General features: G+C 33.8%; 1 long non-coding RNA gene across 2 annotated transcripts in view; it reads right to left on the reverse strand.

Annotated features, from left to right (window-relative positions):
• Positions 1 to 17,686, reverse strand: part of LOC124460328 — a 59,533-nt gene that overhangs the window by 34,585 nt on the left and 7,262 nt on the right. Inside the window, exons 1-2 of one of the 2 annotated variants that reach the window (XR_006954261.1) lie at positions 6,559 to 6,656; positions 4,287 to 4,419 (exon numbers count right to left, since the gene is read on the reverse strand). This is a non-coding gene — a long non-coding RNA (uncharacterized LOC124460328). Of the gene's footprint in view, positions 1 to 4,286; positions 4,420 to 6,558; positions 6,657 to 17,686 lie in introns of those variants that run through there. The other variant, XR_006954262.1, reaches the window with a different exon arrangement.

Here is a 17,686-nt window from a genome sequence, read left to right on the forward strand (position 1 = left end):
ATTCCAATTTGTTAATAGAAAATTTTGTTAATTAAAATTGATTTAGGTTTCTTGGATTCTATCTATTTAATTTTGTACTTTATTTAATGAAATACAGAACTTACGTGATCTAACTTGATTCAGATTTTTTAATGTTGTTCACAATTACCTATAAAAATTCATGATCTTAAACAGATTAATACAATATATTCTCGGGCGGATCTGAGGCTGCAAAATGGAATAAGTTTGCCCATTAAAGTATGCAATAAGCAGTCAAAGCAATGAAAGAGGTAACCTAATTTCCATATATAGTGGAAATAAGCAATAATCAAAGAGGCTAAAATTGTTTATAGAGAAATTTTAAGTTGCAAGCACTAGGAAGGGTTTAAAATTTGTTAAACACAATCAGTTCTTTTCTAACTTATTGCAAAATTCCCTTATTTTACAACGCTAGATCCGCTTATGATGCATCTATAGCTATAGCTAAACTCTATAAATGATCGGAAATATGACAAAGAACTTTTTTTGTACCCACAAGACATACAAATCGCAATGGAGAAACATTCTCCCAATTGTACAAATCTAAATCTGGAAAATCCTTCAGGGGAATTCTATAAGCGCCGATTTAGATAACCGACATATGTTTTAATGTACCAATCGAATGGGCTTGCCAAGTATATATCATGATTAAGAAGTATTCATCTTTGTAGCCGATTCTAATTAACTACTACTAGTTAAAGAGATTTTTTGAATTCAAAATATAGGAAGAAATAATCAGTCATGAAATCGATTCAGTGAAGTAATAGTAAGTAAGTGAAATTCAATAGTTATTGTGGAACAAGCTACCTAAGATTGACTACTTTTACCTTTGAAATTTGAATTCAACTTTGAAATCGAGTTTCTGTTTTACTCTTAAAATATCAAAGAAGCTAACTTCGGCTATGCCGAAGTTTATATACCCTTGCAGTATACTTGGCAATAATATTTTTCCTTTTTGAAATTTCTTTCCCTGCAACTCAATTCATCAATACACAAACAAAATATTATTTCTCTTTTTACCACAAGTTTTTCTTCTTCCATCATTTTCTAAGCAAAGCACGGCACGCATACACATACAGTTCATGTAGCGTTGCGTCTGTGTGTGTATGCGTGTGCTCTGTTGATTTGATGATGGCAGTAGTAGGCAGCAAGCAGCGCTGCCGGCAGCGTTTGAACCGATTTATATTGACTGTAACTTGTGTTCTATTTATCGGATCAGATTCAAATTTTGGGATCTGAGATTTTATATCTATTACTATCATATTGGTAAATTTCATGGAGATACTCCAATTTTTGCAAAAATGTTTCTTCTAGAGCTATATGATATAGTGGTCCGATCCCAAAGATTTTCATACTTTATCTCACCCGGGTAAAAAAAAGCTCCCAAAAAAAAATTCATCCCGATAGCTCTTAAGATGGCTGAGTAAAACGCGTACGCACCGACGGACAGACGGTCAGACGGACATGGCTATATCGACTTAGCTTCTCATGCTGATCAAGAATATATATACTTTATGGGGTCGGAAACGTCTCCTTCTGTGCGTTACAAACATCTGACCAATTTTATAATACCCTCTGCAAGGGTATAAAAAAGGTGAATGCATCTTGAGAAATAACGACTTCCTTTCACCTCTTTCGGTGCTGATATGCAAATATGCAATGATTTTAATAATTTAGATGCAGCCATAGCTATTTCGGGGAATATTGAAGAATTTTATAAACTTTTCTTTGAATTCTCATTTGTTTGCTTTTGCAGCTGACTCGGACACATTTTTCCCCCCTTTTCTCTTTTATTCTTTCGTTTTTTCTGGTTTTTAATAGCAGCCTGAAGCGAATATTTACTGAGCCACAAAATGTACACCCAAGTTGGTTGGTCGGTGGTGCTCCCCCGCAATTTAGCCACCTCTCATCGTATTGTTTACTTTGCCAGCCAAACAATTTTACGCCATCGTCCCACATGGTAACATTTTTCATTAAAAAAGTGGGTAGATGTTCATATACACATACATATCCTGCACATAAATGTATAGGTATACATATATATGTATATATCGTTAGCGACTTTATAATTTAATTTAAAAATGCGCAGAGCAACTGCAGAGAAGCAAAACAAGAAAAAGCGAACTAAACTAACTAAAAAACTAAAAGTAAAGTAAAACCAAAAAAAAAAAGATGAAATAATTATTAAAATGAATTAAATGTCTGCCGGCTGCCCTCATAAACTTCAGCGAGTGGGCAATTAAATGGCTAGTTCGCGTTTTTTTGCCCTCTTTAGTTTTTATTTTATATCTGCTAAGGATTGAAGAGTTAAGCGGTACAATGAAAGTAAAAAAAAATGGCTTTCTGGTGCATTTGACTGAGAATTTTTGCACAGAAAACATGTAAAATAAAACTAACATGAAGAGATTGAAAGAATTTTATGGTTTGGAATTTTGTATACTCTTACAAAACTAAAGAATGCCAAGAGTATATAATGGAGTACAATCGAAGAACGGATCCAATTATGGGTCAAAAAGATTAAAATTTATATACCTTCTATCGCTGCAAAGTTGACACAACTTTGCCTTATTGAAGGGTATCAAAATTGGAATATAAGCACTTTGTTGTACACCGAGGTAACCAACCAACCAGCTAACCAACCCGCCAAGTTAATAAAGCCAACCGACCATGTGCTGCATGTCCAAAATGAAATTGCCAAAAGGAAAATGTGAATATCCTAGAAAAGCAGACAGCAGAGAACAAACCGCAATGGCGGCTAAAATGGATACAATACATGTGTCGATTTATCGAAAATACATGGAGTTCAATGCCGGCACCTAAAAGTAGGCCACAGAAATTTAGCTCATGTTGCAACATTTAACAACTAATGCATTATTTATTTTGGTTTCATGGCAAGTTTTTATTATTTAATCAGGTAATTGACAATGGCCAAAGTCCGTTGTAATCAAACATCATCAAATTGTCAATTTTTTCTGCGCCTGATATATTGAACAGATTAATGAGTTCAAACCACAACAATGGAAAAACTAATATCCATATTAATAATTAATATAAAGTGTCTTAAAAATGATTTTTCATTTGCCTGAATTCAGATAATTTAAGCTTTAACAAACAGTTTGTTTCTTTTTTTACGTTATACGTGTTCTTTCTTGAATTTGCTCCCTTTGATATACTATGCTTTTTGCTCACCCACTTGCGTATGCAATGCATTTTGCTCCTTTTTTACTCTCCTTCATTTTCTGTTGAAATTCTACCATCTTTTTGTTCCTGTTGCAGTTGTCCTTGCGGCGGCGCCATAATTGAGCGAACTTTCGCTTCACCACCGACATTGCCACTGCTTATGAGGTAGACTAAATATTAGCTTGTAAAATATTTTATATTTGCTTAGCACTTAAATGAAAATGCGATTTCTTTATTTACTTTTACTAATTAATAAGTAACACGTAAGTAAGAAGTAAAATATGAAGTAATCTTTTGCAAATTCTATTGCAAGGGAAAAGGTGAGAAAATACGAAAATTACGATATACTAGGGTTAAGCAAAATGATATAATGATGGAAATTTCAAGGGCATATAATTAATTTATTGAACCAAAAGCAATTTTAATGTTTGAGCTAATTATAAGTAAAATTCTCAAAAAAAAGCAACTTGTGTTCTTTTTCAACAACTTTGCTAGTCTAATGTTAAATTTCGAAGCTCTCCAATATATTTAGGTTGTTAGATAATACATCTTAAATCGAAGCCGAAATAATAAAATTACTTTAATTTTTACGAAATAAAATACATTTTCTATTATATATAAAGCAACTCTATAGTCAAACATTTGCCATTATTTTAACAATATATTTTTAAAACATAAGAATCTGTAAATTAATCATAATCGGAACAACGTCTTTTCTATAACAATCGATGCATGGGATGTGATTTTATGCTGAAGTCATAATGTAAAATTAAATCTGAAGAACAAGTTTTTCAAGCTTAATGTAATAACCGTTTCTATAATTTCTATTAACACATTTAAAGATTAAGGTTAAAATGCTACTAAACTGAAATTTAATCAATTTAGATTGACGAAAAATATTCATTTTTGGTTATTTCGAATAGAATTGAAAATACACAAAATTAGTCCTTACCAATTTATTTTAAACTTTTGTTTTAAAAATATATTGTTAAAATTGAAAATAACGAGAAACTTCTATTTTAAATCTAACGTAAAAGCTTTTAAGGAAAGCACAACTCACGAAAAGTTTTCTTACAGGACGAACTTACCGGTATAAGTTAACGGTGCAGAAGCTTTTCTTTGCCAATTCACAAACCTGAAAAGCTTTTAAAGATATTTAACAGTAAAGTATTAACCTTAACTGTAAACTAACAGGAGTTGTGGATGCCAGCACAAAGGATTCTGAAAAACAATAATCAAGCATTATATTTTTGATAAAACTAGTAAAAAGAAATATTAACAGAAATTAAAAAGTCAAACTTTAAAATATATCCTTTTTTTATCGTTAGAGCATCAGGAATGCTTTCCTTGTTCTTTTTTAAAAATTTAATCTTTGAATTTTAACAATTTTCTAAGTTACACAATAATTATAAAGATTCGACATTCCGACCTTTTTTTCAAACCGAAATTCTTGAAGTTGCTATTATTATCACCACAAAAAAAACAATGTTAATCACTTGAGTATGATTTTAATCACAATTAAATTACTTTCGATTGCTAATTTTCAGACCCTCGATTTTTGACTTTAAAATTGCTGAAGTTTTTTTTAAGCCAAGAAGAAGGTAGGACCAAATTTTCTATATGACCATCTAATTCATTTTAAGAGAAAATTATCAAAAAATATGTAATGATATGGTATACATATTTGAAATGACCAAAAACGCGTTTCTAATTAATGGGTTCGTAGCCTTCATTCATAGAAATGAGATGCCAAGTTTAAACTAAAGCATGGTTTTCCTAATTATTTCTTAACCAATATATTAGTTTCTTTATCTACAATTCTCAAATTAAACTATACAAAAATGAAGTATCAATTGGAAAAATTATGATTAAATACAACTTCTAGGCTCTGATTGAGTTGGGTGTTGACCATCTTGTGCATAATTAAGTTGCAATCTAAAAGTCATTTGTTTTTAATGCTAATCGACAATAATTCTCCCTTGAAATTGGAGGAAGGAATAAACTATACAAATGATTCGTATAGAGGATTTGAGTTGCGGCGCGACAATTGTAAACAGGCCAAAATTGAATAAACACTCACAGTGAATTCGTTGACAAGTGAGAAGTGTCAGCAGAAAATTCAATTAAATTGACTCCAGTTTGGCGGTCGATTGAAAGCCAAAACGAAAATTTATGGCAGCCGCAAAGCAACGGTTGAGTCTCATTGCCAGGCGTCTGAGGTATCCAACCTGGTCCACCCAATGCTCAACCCCATCGTCTCTACCCCAGTCCCAAAGCCGACACCACGGGCATTAAATCAACAGAAATGAGAGACATGCGTGAGGGAGTTGCATAGGAAGGGTAGCGCACGAATGACTAGCCATGTGAGCTGACCAGAAACCATTGTGGTGCAGCTTTGATGCACTGCTCCATCGGCTCACCGCCCCCCCATTCCCCAAACACACCCAACACACACCTTTCTACACATCTCATGCCACTGGTATGCTGCTAGCATAAATCCAAACATTTACAATATTTTGCTAATTAGCAAAATATGTGTGAATAATGAATGTGACAAAAGGGGGTAGAGTAGAGTATGAGATCAACTTAGAGAGGGCGAAATAGAGAGAGGGAGAGAGAGAGAGAGAGAGGACGAAACGCAGGCATCGAATTTGTTGGCTCCTGTAGGTGTCATATAAAATTTATGACTAGAACTGCCCACAAAATGAACAGACAGACCGACCGACTGACCGAACGGAAAGTTGGACAGACAGAGGAGCAAAGGTAGCTGAAAAGGAGCTGACAGGCAACATAGACTCAACATTTTCCTGATTTCTGTGATTAGTTTCATCAAATGGGGAAACGAGCTGGAATAATGTCCTATATTAATCAATCAAGCGAATTTACTCCCACAAACCAATTGGGTAAAGTATCAAAGTCTACCAGAAATTTGACTTAAACATTAATTCTTTTTTTCTAAATATTTAAGGACATCTATTAAAATATTAAAATTTGATTAGCCAGTTAAAAAGGAGTCACCAATAACAGTGTCAATTAATTTTATAAAAATAAAAATGGCATAAAAAGTTACTTTCTTAAAAACATAAATTAAATATTAAATTCAAAAATATATTCACTAGTTTGATAACGTCAAACGCTAATTTAAAGAGTTTTACTTATATTTGAAAAAATCAAGATTTCACTAAAACAAAAGAAGCTGATTAATAAAATCAATTCAAAAATTTTCAAAGAGTTCATCATTTGTTATAAATTTCTTATAAATTTCAATTTTTTTTAATACAATTAAAAGTTTGTAGTTCAATATTTTAAACTCAACGCATACATCCTAAAAATACCAAACTTTATAAACTTTTATCCTACCTTCTATGAACTTGTATCTCATGATCTTTTAAACACTTCATTTCACAAATTCAATAAATAAATCTTTCACTTAATGATAAAAATAATTATGCGAAACAAACTTGACAATCTGAGGTGAGGATAGGAACTGATCGCTAACATGACTGACAAACTCGGCTCAACTGCCCACAAATAATAAGCGAGAACAAAAGATTGAGAGAACTGGAAGGAGATACAGAGTAAGAAAGAGTGAGAAAGCTTTTAAGAGAGTTTTTAAATGAGCAATTTATTGAGTTTATCTTTAATGATTACCCTACTCACTTTTAATGATTACCCTAACGTTTTTTCTTCACCTTTGTTTATTTAAATAACAACAAAATGTAATACTAAGAATACTAAAGAGATAAATTTTAAAGGGAAAAGGCGAACAACTAGGGTAGTGCTTTTCATGGGATTTACCCAAAACTGTCCTTTTATAAATCCATCTCCATCCACCCATCCATCCATCAAATAAATATACCGAGTAAGGCTACAAAGCTGTCTCTGAGTTAAAGATCAAAAAGGAAACCTTTTATTTAGTTTCTTCTGAGAAAAAGATTTAAGTGAGGTCGCAATATAAAAAACCTAGGGGAATTCTAGCCTCTCTAGAACAATATTTTACTTCTCAAACTTCTGAAAACGTTCCCAAAATTGTTATATAATTTATTACTGATTCAAATCGTCATAGAAAAATCTGTGTTAGACTTTTCTAGCTGCACAGCTATGTGTTCAAAGTTAACATTTAAAAAGCAAAAACGAAAATACAACCTAGATGGTACTCACTCCCTTATAATTATCTAGTTTTATGGTGTTTTAATTACCAATTTCCCGTCTAACTGCCATCAAGGTTGTGTCCCATAACTCACCATATGAAACTTTTATGCATTAAACAAAGCCATAAAAAAATGACGAAAATTTAGTCATAATTTATAGCAGTTTCTATGAAACGAGGCGGTGGGTAAATCTATCCTGAAGACACCTCGAACTAGAAGCCCAAAACTTGCATGTTCTGACACAATAAGAAGGAGGCAGGAGGTAATTGAGGAAAGGATTCGCCCTAGTCAGGGGGTGGCGGCAGCTGTCGTCGTCGCATCGTGGCACACAAAACGCGGAAGCGAGTGAAAAGCAATTATCAGGTGTCAAAATTTATATTAGGGGAATCCCCCCAGCCCCAACCTAAAAAAAGGACGAACAAAATAACAAAAAGACGTATAGGAAAAGTTGCCAAGGAAGCAAAAGAAACTTGAAAAATAAAGTTGCGACCCTTAACCCTTTCGCAGACTAGTAGTTGTTGTTGTTGTTGTTGTTGGAGAGTTTTTTTTGTTATTGTTTTTTGGTTTGGTTTGATTTGTGGCGCAAGTGCATTGGCACGCAATGCAAACGAGAGACGTAGCAGGCAAGCGAATGAGGTGAATCCCGGCGTCAGGACGCGGATATCCTTTTCAACATTTTGCGCTCTAACAACAATCTCCTACTTTTCTTTTTTGTTTTTGTTTTTTAGCCCGAACTTTGCCATTACTGTTGTTGCTGTTGTTGTTAAGAGTCTTCTTCTATTATTTATGACCCGTGTGTGCGTGAGTTGTGTGAAAATGATAGGCTCCATGTCAGCGGCATGGAGGGAGATTAGTTAAATTGGAAGAGTCCCGAAGGCAGGGGATAGAGAACTGAAACTGATATATGTGAGCAATTAAGTTGACGCCACAGCGGGAATTCGAGCAGGGACCAGGGAACAGCCAACGGGACAGGGGCAATCGCGTACCTGACACAATCTGGCACGATTATTGAAAACTAACTTATATTGGGTGGAAAGTCTACGTAATGCGACGTCAGTGGGCGTCACCTGATGTCTCCATGTCTCGTCTGATGCACTTAACAGTTTATAGATATCACCGCAGAGCTTCTTCATCGAATTAATTGAAAAGCAAATATGATGATGGCAATTTCTAAAGAATATAAAATTTCAAACAAATGCTTTAAGGGCAATTTGCATTGACACTGTCAATTGAAAGTAAATAAAACTACAAACAAATATGACAACTACAACCACATGGATGATAAATATTTTTAAATATAAAAAGAATTTATTAAAGAAAGGGAAAACAACAACAACAATTTTAATTTATTAGGTGGAGGGAAAACAATTCGATTCCAACCCTTTTCTTTAAAGACAATAAATTTAAATTTAACTTCAAAGTTAATCAAGAATTAGTTGCTCTGTTAAAAATTAAAGTCACATACCAAATGTATTATTACTTCAGCTGTTAATATTAGATAAAATTTAGAAAAACCTTTGATTAATACTTAGCTATAATACTTGACTTTTATTTCTCTTTTTACATTCATTAATGGAAAACTAGAAGGTGACTCTTTGAAACCATAAACCAATTTCTAGAATCTTTAAACATCGTTCTTGTTTTCTTGTATTGCAGTTTTGTACTAAAGATATTTCCATTATCAGTCCAATGATCCATATTGACTTAATTCAAACAAGATTAATATTATCCTCACGAAAATGACTAAGGATTAAGCAGCTTAAAAAACATAAACGAAGCTTTTCTCGATCAATATCTTTATTATTAAGCCTATGAAAACTATAGAACTATAGAGCATCTCTGAGAATGTAAGTATGTTTCTTGATACACACAAACAAGCCAAAAAAATATATATAGAGTATCTCTGCGAACTAAAGGCTCATATAGATACATATAAAACATTCGATTTTTTCGACTAACCATATTGGTATCACTACTTATGAGTCCAAGTACCAATATCTGTGTTAAAGCATCAACAGGTTTAAATATTCATTTCAGTTTGAATAAGATTTATTAGGTGTTTTTCATTATTCCATTTTCATTGGACACTTTTTTTGTTGTCTTACAACTATTACTGTGTTCAATTTACTATTGACCAAACAAAACAGTTGGTTAACTTTTGACAACCATCCGATTCTTTCCGCTTTTTCCCATTCATAAAGTTAATTAATTGAACTTGTGTTCAACTTTAACATTTTCGACCATTAAACCCCCCTCCCATACCTGAAGACCCCTTTTAAAAACAACAAATTTGCATAATAAAAATAAAAAAATATAAAAAAGAAGAAGAGAAAAACACGTCAGTGTGCCATTTACCAAAGTAGTATTTATTGCAAACACCTCGACAAACAATATATGTATGTATAAAAAAAATAAAAAAAAGACCCAATGCCATGACCAATGACAATCAATTTTTGCTTAACACGCACCAAATCCCGCCTCAACCCTTTTTACGATACACAAACAAAAATTCATTCATAAATCCAATCCTACCAGCCCAACCAACAACAGCGCCAAAAAGTATGCAGAGAAAATTTCCCCCGATTGACTGGCACACATTCAATGGAATTGTGTTTGTCTTTCAATCCAGCTGAGAGCATTTCAACTGTGGTGAGTTTCCTGAGCACACCCCCCATTGGGCAATACTCACGCACACTCACACACAAATAAAGCAAAAGTTAGAAAAAAAAAACGAAGTGAAATGCTTCCCACCAACAACAAGAACAAGAACAACAAAACGCAAAATAAAATGTGGCCCAGCAACAACACCAACAACAAGTACAACAAAAATCACAGTTGTCTGATTCGTTCGCGACGCAGCTGCCACCGGCAGCAAAGCCCCCCGCACACACACACACACACACACACTCACACAGATAACACAGTACGTCTCTCTCTGCCCATCAAGGTTAAACCACCCAACCACCAGCCGACGACGATTTGCCATCATCTTCGGCTCCATGTCACTTCGTGTCGCACTTTTGCAGGTGTCGCGTTTGGATTTTTAGTCTAACGACAACCTTCGGGCCGAGCGGTTGTGTTTTTCCTAACGAGCGGGAAATCCTTGTGAAAAATCAAAAAGTGTTTCGTGCCACATTCGAGATCAATTTTGCCGCCAAGTGTTGCATGTGCATTCAGTGAATAATTCAAAACTTGCAAACTAATCAAATAGAGATTCAAAATAAAACCCAATTCAATGCGAAAATGTTTTAAATATTTCACAAAAGTATAAACCAAAAATAAACCAAGCTACTTGAAATATAAGATTCCAAAGACTAAACCATCAAAATGTTTAGAGACTATAAAAAACTATTGAAATCAAACTAAAATCAACATTCAAAATAGTTTACTCTATAAATTATAATAGTTAATAAAATGGGTAAAATATAAAACAAATAAATTTTTTTTGATAAGTCGAAAAATATATCTTTGACTGATCTACAAAGTATTTTGGTAATCATTGACTTCTCAATTGGTACTTGGAAACCTCTTACGAAATGTCTTTCCATTCTCACATAGTATTTAGTAATCCTTATAAAATCAAAACTTAATTCAACTAATAAAGTTCAAATAATAATAATAATTCAAATAAAAATACTTCCAATAAAGTTCAAATAAAAAATGTTATTTCCTTTCAATAAAAACTCAATTTAAAGTGATTAGGCAGGAAAAGTATAATTTATAATTTGCTAATTTAAAATATTTGAGACCTTTTTCTTAAGAATTTCTTTAAATATCTTCAAACAAATGTATTTGTACGTATCTATCTATTTGGAATATCGAAATATACTAACTTATATTTAAATATATATAATAAGATAGAGAAATAAGATAGAGAATCGATTAGTTTATTTCAATTTTTAAAAGTTTGTTTAGATTTAATTTTTATTATCATTGTTGGAATTGTAATCTATTGGGAATTTGATGCTTGTTTTGGCTTGTTTGTTTCAGTTAGGTAGGAATTGAATACAAAATTTAAAAGTTATCAAGAGTTATTTTACAAATTTGCAAAACTCGATTGAATGTATTTTTTGTAATTCTGAAATGTAACTTTTTAAATAAAATCTTTTTTTATGAAAATATCTGCTGCATACTATTAGGCTACAAACTAGAGAAACCCTCCACTAATTCTATGGTCTATTATATTATATATAAATATTTTGATTGTTTCCTCATTCAGCATTAATAAGTAATTAACAACAAACTGCAAAAATGCATTACCACAACGACAATAACAGCAACAACAACAACAAATGCGACAACAACATGGTTAGAAAAAAAAATCTCAAAATGCTTGCGTGTTTTGTTGTGGGCATTTTTTTGTCGCTTGTTGGCAATTTAGTGGCAAGTTTTAGCGACTTTTTTGTTTTTGCCTCTACTGCGTGTTTAGTGTAATTATATTTAAAATAAGGGGAAAAACTAAAGCCAAGTTATTTATACCTTTAGACCGATCTACCGCCAGAGTGTTGCCCCTCCCGTGCCATATACGTATTTATGCCACACTGGGAAAGCCTCAATGAACCACTCGTCAGATGTTTTGCCGTCTTTTTAAGCCGTGACGCGTGTTTTTGATGTATATTTTGAAATTTGCCTACAAATGTGTCTGGCTCTCTGATGTTTATTGCCCGCCAAATGATTATGTAGATGTGTGCCAGCATGTGTATTGCAGTGTTTTAGGCGCGCCAAACAATTGCATATTTCATGTTTCATGGCGAATGGCAAATGGCGGTTTTTGGGCTGGCTGCAATTTAAAGTTCATTGATATCCATAAACCGCATAATAACCAGCAACAAACTGAAATGCCGCCCAACATGAGATGGACACTACAGACCAGACCAGTCCGGACAGGGACTGGAACTGGGAACGGGTCCGGGACTATGCCTGCCCTGTTACATATGTAAATCCATCGCCTGATTATTATTTGTTGCAAATATGTTGCCATGCAATTTTTCGAATGTGTCGATGTGATTAAATAGCGTCCCAAGGGTATAGAGTGATAGAGCAATGGAGTTACGGGGTAAAAGAGAAACAATAGCAGAAAGAAGATGTGTTTACGCTTTATGCGATTTCTGTGTCATTTGCATTTTACATAAAACAATGTACACTTTTCTGTGGAGTTGTTCTGTTATCAACATCGATTTTGGAAATGGAAATGGCAAACATTTAGAAACACCCAAAGGTTTACCTGTGTGATTTAAATTCATTTAGTATTAGAAGAATCTTATTGACCAATTTAAAAGGGCGATTTCCAATACATTAGATAAAATGTGCCTTAGAGATTTTCAAGTTACATCAGTTTACAAGTCTAGAATACTTAATACTTTAAGAAATTTCCTTTCATAATCGAAATATCTATGTGAATATTCCATTTGCATTGCTAAGTCAATTGTATTAGACAAGCTCGAAGGATTTTTATAACTGAATATCATTATTTTTGATGAAATATTGATTATTGTAGTCAATATAGTTCAGAATTTTGCATATGATTACCCTTAAAGTATGCAACATTCATTGTTTTCAACAAAGTTATAACTTTTTGTCTTCTTTGTAGTTTTCAAATATATATATAACCACAATTTGCTTTGACAATTTATTTTCCATTCACAGGACATTTCAAAAAGCGGATTCTAGGACTGTTTATTGCATATTTTAGAGGGCATAGTTCCCTTGATTGCAAAGCTTTAGATAAATTAGTTACGATTACTAGTTTTTAACTAAAGCTTGATTTAAAGTTGTTACATAGTAAGCATTAAATATGTGTAGTTGTAAATAAATGAACTAGCATTAAAACAGATGCACCTAATTGAAAATTAACACAATACAAATGAACTGGACCATTAAATTAACTATATTCCATTATAGTTAATTAATTTATTCATATCGAAAGAAAACAGAATATAGATTAAGTTAATAAAGCATTGACTTACTTAAAGAAATTTCCCTTCATAATGGAAATATCTATGTGAAGATTCGATTTGCATTGTTCGCAATGCAAGACTTACATTTTATCTCCCCAAAGAATTCAATTCCAGACCACATTCTCATTAGCCCTAAGACTATTGAACCAAAGTCAATGGTCCTTCCAACCGAAACTCAATTCGTTCAATGAATTTCATTTACACACACCCGTACACAGTTCTTGACACACACACACAAACAGCCACATGAAGCTACCCACACAATTGCATATCAATTGCAAATTGCCAAAGACCAATTACTATGAAGGAGACAAACAAAAGCAAAATTCCTGGCTAAAGTCGTAAGTTGCAAAGTCAACAAAGCAAAAAGAAGAAAAGAATGAAAACAGAACGAGAGGGTGGCGGCTGGCGGGGTGAATCAGAAAACTCCTGTGACATAATAGCCGACATGTGAGTGCAGTTGCTGCCACTCCCACACACTCTTCTGCCTCTTGTATATGCCGCCCCCGTCACTGTCGCCCTTCTTCCTCTTATTGTTGTTACTGTTGTTGTTAATAACAAGCGATAATAATCAACTTCCGTGCCTTGGGGTAGTTCTGGGAGGAGGAATGCAAGAGAGGGACGCGGATAGGTAGGAATAGGAAGGAAAACTGGGAGAAAACAGAAAAGCAAAACATTGCATACTTCAAGGTGCCGGCACAGCACTGGAAAATTCTTTTGATTTATGCTAATATTATGCAATTCTAGCCAACTTAGTGGAAACATTTGCAACAGCAACAACACTGAAAAACAGAGAGAGAGAGAGAGTTATAATATAAGAATAATTTTTGAAAAATGTCGAAGTTAGATCACAGATAAGCTGTGAAATATATCACGTGTTAATTAACGTTTGTGTTGAAAATTGAAAATTTACCTAAATTATGGGAGAAAAATTTGTTTATTTGCTTTGCGAAAACATTGTGACTTTCTCTCCCTTTCGTTTCGACTATGTCTCTCGTTTTTAGTTTTGTTGCACAGCTTTGGGGGTCACCACACACAAGCACTCGACGTCGGCAGAGGGAGTTGACCTTGTGCGAAATTGTGGCTTAACTTGTTTTTTTAAGGACCTCATTTTGCACATAATTTAACAGCTGATTATACAAATTGTATGAAACATAAAGCACATACCTTTGCATGTCCGAAACCATAAAAATAATATACGATATATTTTTTAGAGGGACTCTTTTTCACAAATATATTTTCCATCTCTTTTTCCCCCCCTTGGTTTGTTTTGTTTTGTCTGGGTCTACTTACAAAGTTTCATGAGTTTCATTACATGTCGTAAATATTATTTATACTCAAATATTGCGGGTCTATGTGTGCTATGAATACTTGGGACTTTTAATTTGGGATCGGCTGCTCTCTTAAGTAGACAGGTGAGCAGCTTTAAAGGTTGAAATAGGGAAAGAAGTACTTTATGCGGCAAACTCTTTAAGATATGCCATAGCAATTGTAGCTAATATTCGAATCAGCTGCATTCCACAAGTTTTATTACTGATTTACTTGAAACATGACTTAATACCTTAGCTGTAATAAACAATCTCTAGTCAGTTTGGAGCACATAACATTCTAAATTCGTTTGTGACAACCTAAATTTAAGTTTCGAAAACTATATATCTAGTCTGGGGTCTATGGAAACAAAAAAGTCATAATTATGTCCAAACATAGTCCAAACTAATGCTTCTTAGAGTTGACTCTTGAGTGTGCTACAAGCATTATATATTGGAAATCTCGAGGATCTTGTCTGACTTCGTGATCTTTTTGATTGATATCAAACCTTATGATTATCGAACCCCGTAAAATTTTGGAATGTTTTGTAGCTACAGTCTTACAAAGTATTATTAAAGGAATAGTGAGAAATGTTGATAGATTATAAATTCTCTGAAATTTAAATCAAACCTTGTCCTTAAGCCGTTTCAAATTGACTCTTCAGAAGACAATTATTTCAAAAATGAAGTAAGTAAGTCGTCTCGCCGACTTAGGTATACCATACACCAGTAAAGCAAATATTTCAACTTTATTAAACAAATGCTATAGTATATAAATATATATATAAGATATAAATATCTTAGTATCTCGCTCACTCAATCATACGAGCACCCTAGCGCCCCCACCAGCCAACGGCCAACTCCGGCCTTATGGAAAAACGTTTATATGCATAACTCGACTGTTTTTTGTCCGATTTTGATCAAATTTGGTATTTTGCTAGATATTAGTATTAAATTTAAGTGTGCCAAGTGTGATTGCATAAGGAAAAAAAAATACGGGAGATAATCAAGTTTTTCAAATTACGGGGGCGGAAAAGGGCGTGGCAAAATTTTTATGCATACAAAATGTGTGCATTTACTAAGCGAATATACATACCAAATATGGTGTCTCTAGCTGGAATAGTTTTTGAGATAAACGCTTTTTTTAAATTGCGGGGGCGGAAAGGGGCGTGGCAAAAATTTGAAATAAACTTGATCACTCTACATACTACACGAGTCTACATACCAAATTTGGTGGCTCTAGCTCTTACAGTCTCCGAGATCTAGGTGTTCATACGGACAGACGGACGGACGGACAGACGGACATGGCTAGATCGACTCGGTTGTTGATCCTGATCAAGAATATATATACTTTGTGGGGTCGGAGATGCTTCCTTCTGCCTGTTACATACATTTTGGCGACTTTAATATACCATTTCACCCTATGGGTGTATGGTATAAAAATGGTGAGAAGTTAGCAGTTTTTAGAGCTTTTTAAGAACTACATATTAATTACTATAATGAGGAGACTTTCCTAAAAACCCATAGAATTGCAATGGCCAGTTGTTGACTAGAGCTTGGGCACTATGTTTTAAGGCAATTTAAGTTCCATTTCTTAATTTAAGTAACAAAAAGCAAAAAAGTAATAAAAATCGATTTGACAAACAGGCAACAAATATTAATATATATGTAGATTATTAGGTTTCGTAAATAGCTGGCAAATTGTTAGTTTAAAGCATTATCTAAGCTTTGAGTTTAGTTGAATGTGTATGCAGATTCTCTAAGCTTAAACTAAATACTTCCTTCCTTCCTTGTTTGCATTGCATCAACCAAAACCACATTCTTCACTTTTGGTAAAAAAAAAATCAATTTAAACGTTTTAAAAATTCAAATGAAATTTAAGACGGAAGTTAATCTGGATTTCACTAATCAAAAATTCGTCTGAATCATTGTTGTGTGTTTTTCTTTTTGGTCAATTAGCTATGCTAACTAAATAATCGTCATTGACACAATAAAAACCGATATGGCTTCAGTTACAAACCAAACAAGATTTCCATGCAGAAGCCTCTGTCTTCCCATCTACCTGTCCCCCTCTCTCTCTCTTTCTGTCTCTCTCCTTATGTGTCTCATGTCTGTGGGTTTACTGACATGGCCCGCATGCTCTAAATTATTAATAATATTACTCATACCCATTTGCTAGACTTTTTTTCCGGAGCCTATTTGCCTGGCGCCTGACCTCCCATCGCCACGACGTGTTGTGTCGGTTGTCTTTTGTAGTTGAATTTTCAGGGCATGCAATGTGAATGCAAATGGAGAGGAATGGGATATTTGAATGTCTGACAATAAAAAGGACATACAAACTGGTAACTTTGCTTTCAATTGCACTAAATTATGTAAAAATCAATACAACAATAGTATACAAAAAAAATGAAAAAAAAAAAGTGAAAAGGTAAATGCAAGAAATTTTAATGAAATGTCATTGTAAAATTGTTGCTGTCAGTTAAGTTTTTGCACACAAGTCAGAGACGTGGCTTTAATTTGTCTTAGAGATAGGTTAGAGATATAATAAATTTAAGCTTTTCTGCTTTTGAGTAGCAACGTTTAGAAAATGCTGATTACAACTGCATTGCAGTTATAGCCCACTATCAATTTCCCCCGCATGTCACATTAGACATTTGTACTACGCCCAAAAGCAGGCAATAGTAACTGCAACTCATCCGGACAGTTTTATGCCTTATTTACGACAACGAGAGCCCACACACCTGAAAACGAATTTCATTTCCGTTCCATAAACTCTATTTTTTCGAAATGAAATGAGCAGACACATGCAACACCTCGTTTGCCCGTTTCCCCGTTCGTTTCGGTCAGCCAGTTGTTGTTGTTGTTGGGTTCTTAGCCTCTCCATTTTTCCCGTAATCCGTGCTCCGTAAGCCGTAGCTCTTCTAGCTAATTTACGTTGGCCAAACACGCAAAAATACTTAATACTTGCCGAGAGGCATCCTGTGGGCGCGTTTTAAACTTGAAACTTTTTAATTTGGTGTATTTTGCATTATTATTATTATTACTATTATTGCTGTTGTTGTTGTTGGCATTG

The sequence above is a fragment of the Drosophila willistoni genome, assembly GCF_018902025.1.
Source record: "Drosophila willistoni isolate 14030-0811.24 chromosome 2R unlocalized genomic scaffold, UCI_dwil_1.1 Seg167, whole genome shotgun sequence".
Lineage (NCBI taxonomy): Eukaryota > Metazoa > Arthropoda > Insecta > Diptera > Drosophilidae > Drosophila > Drosophila willistoni.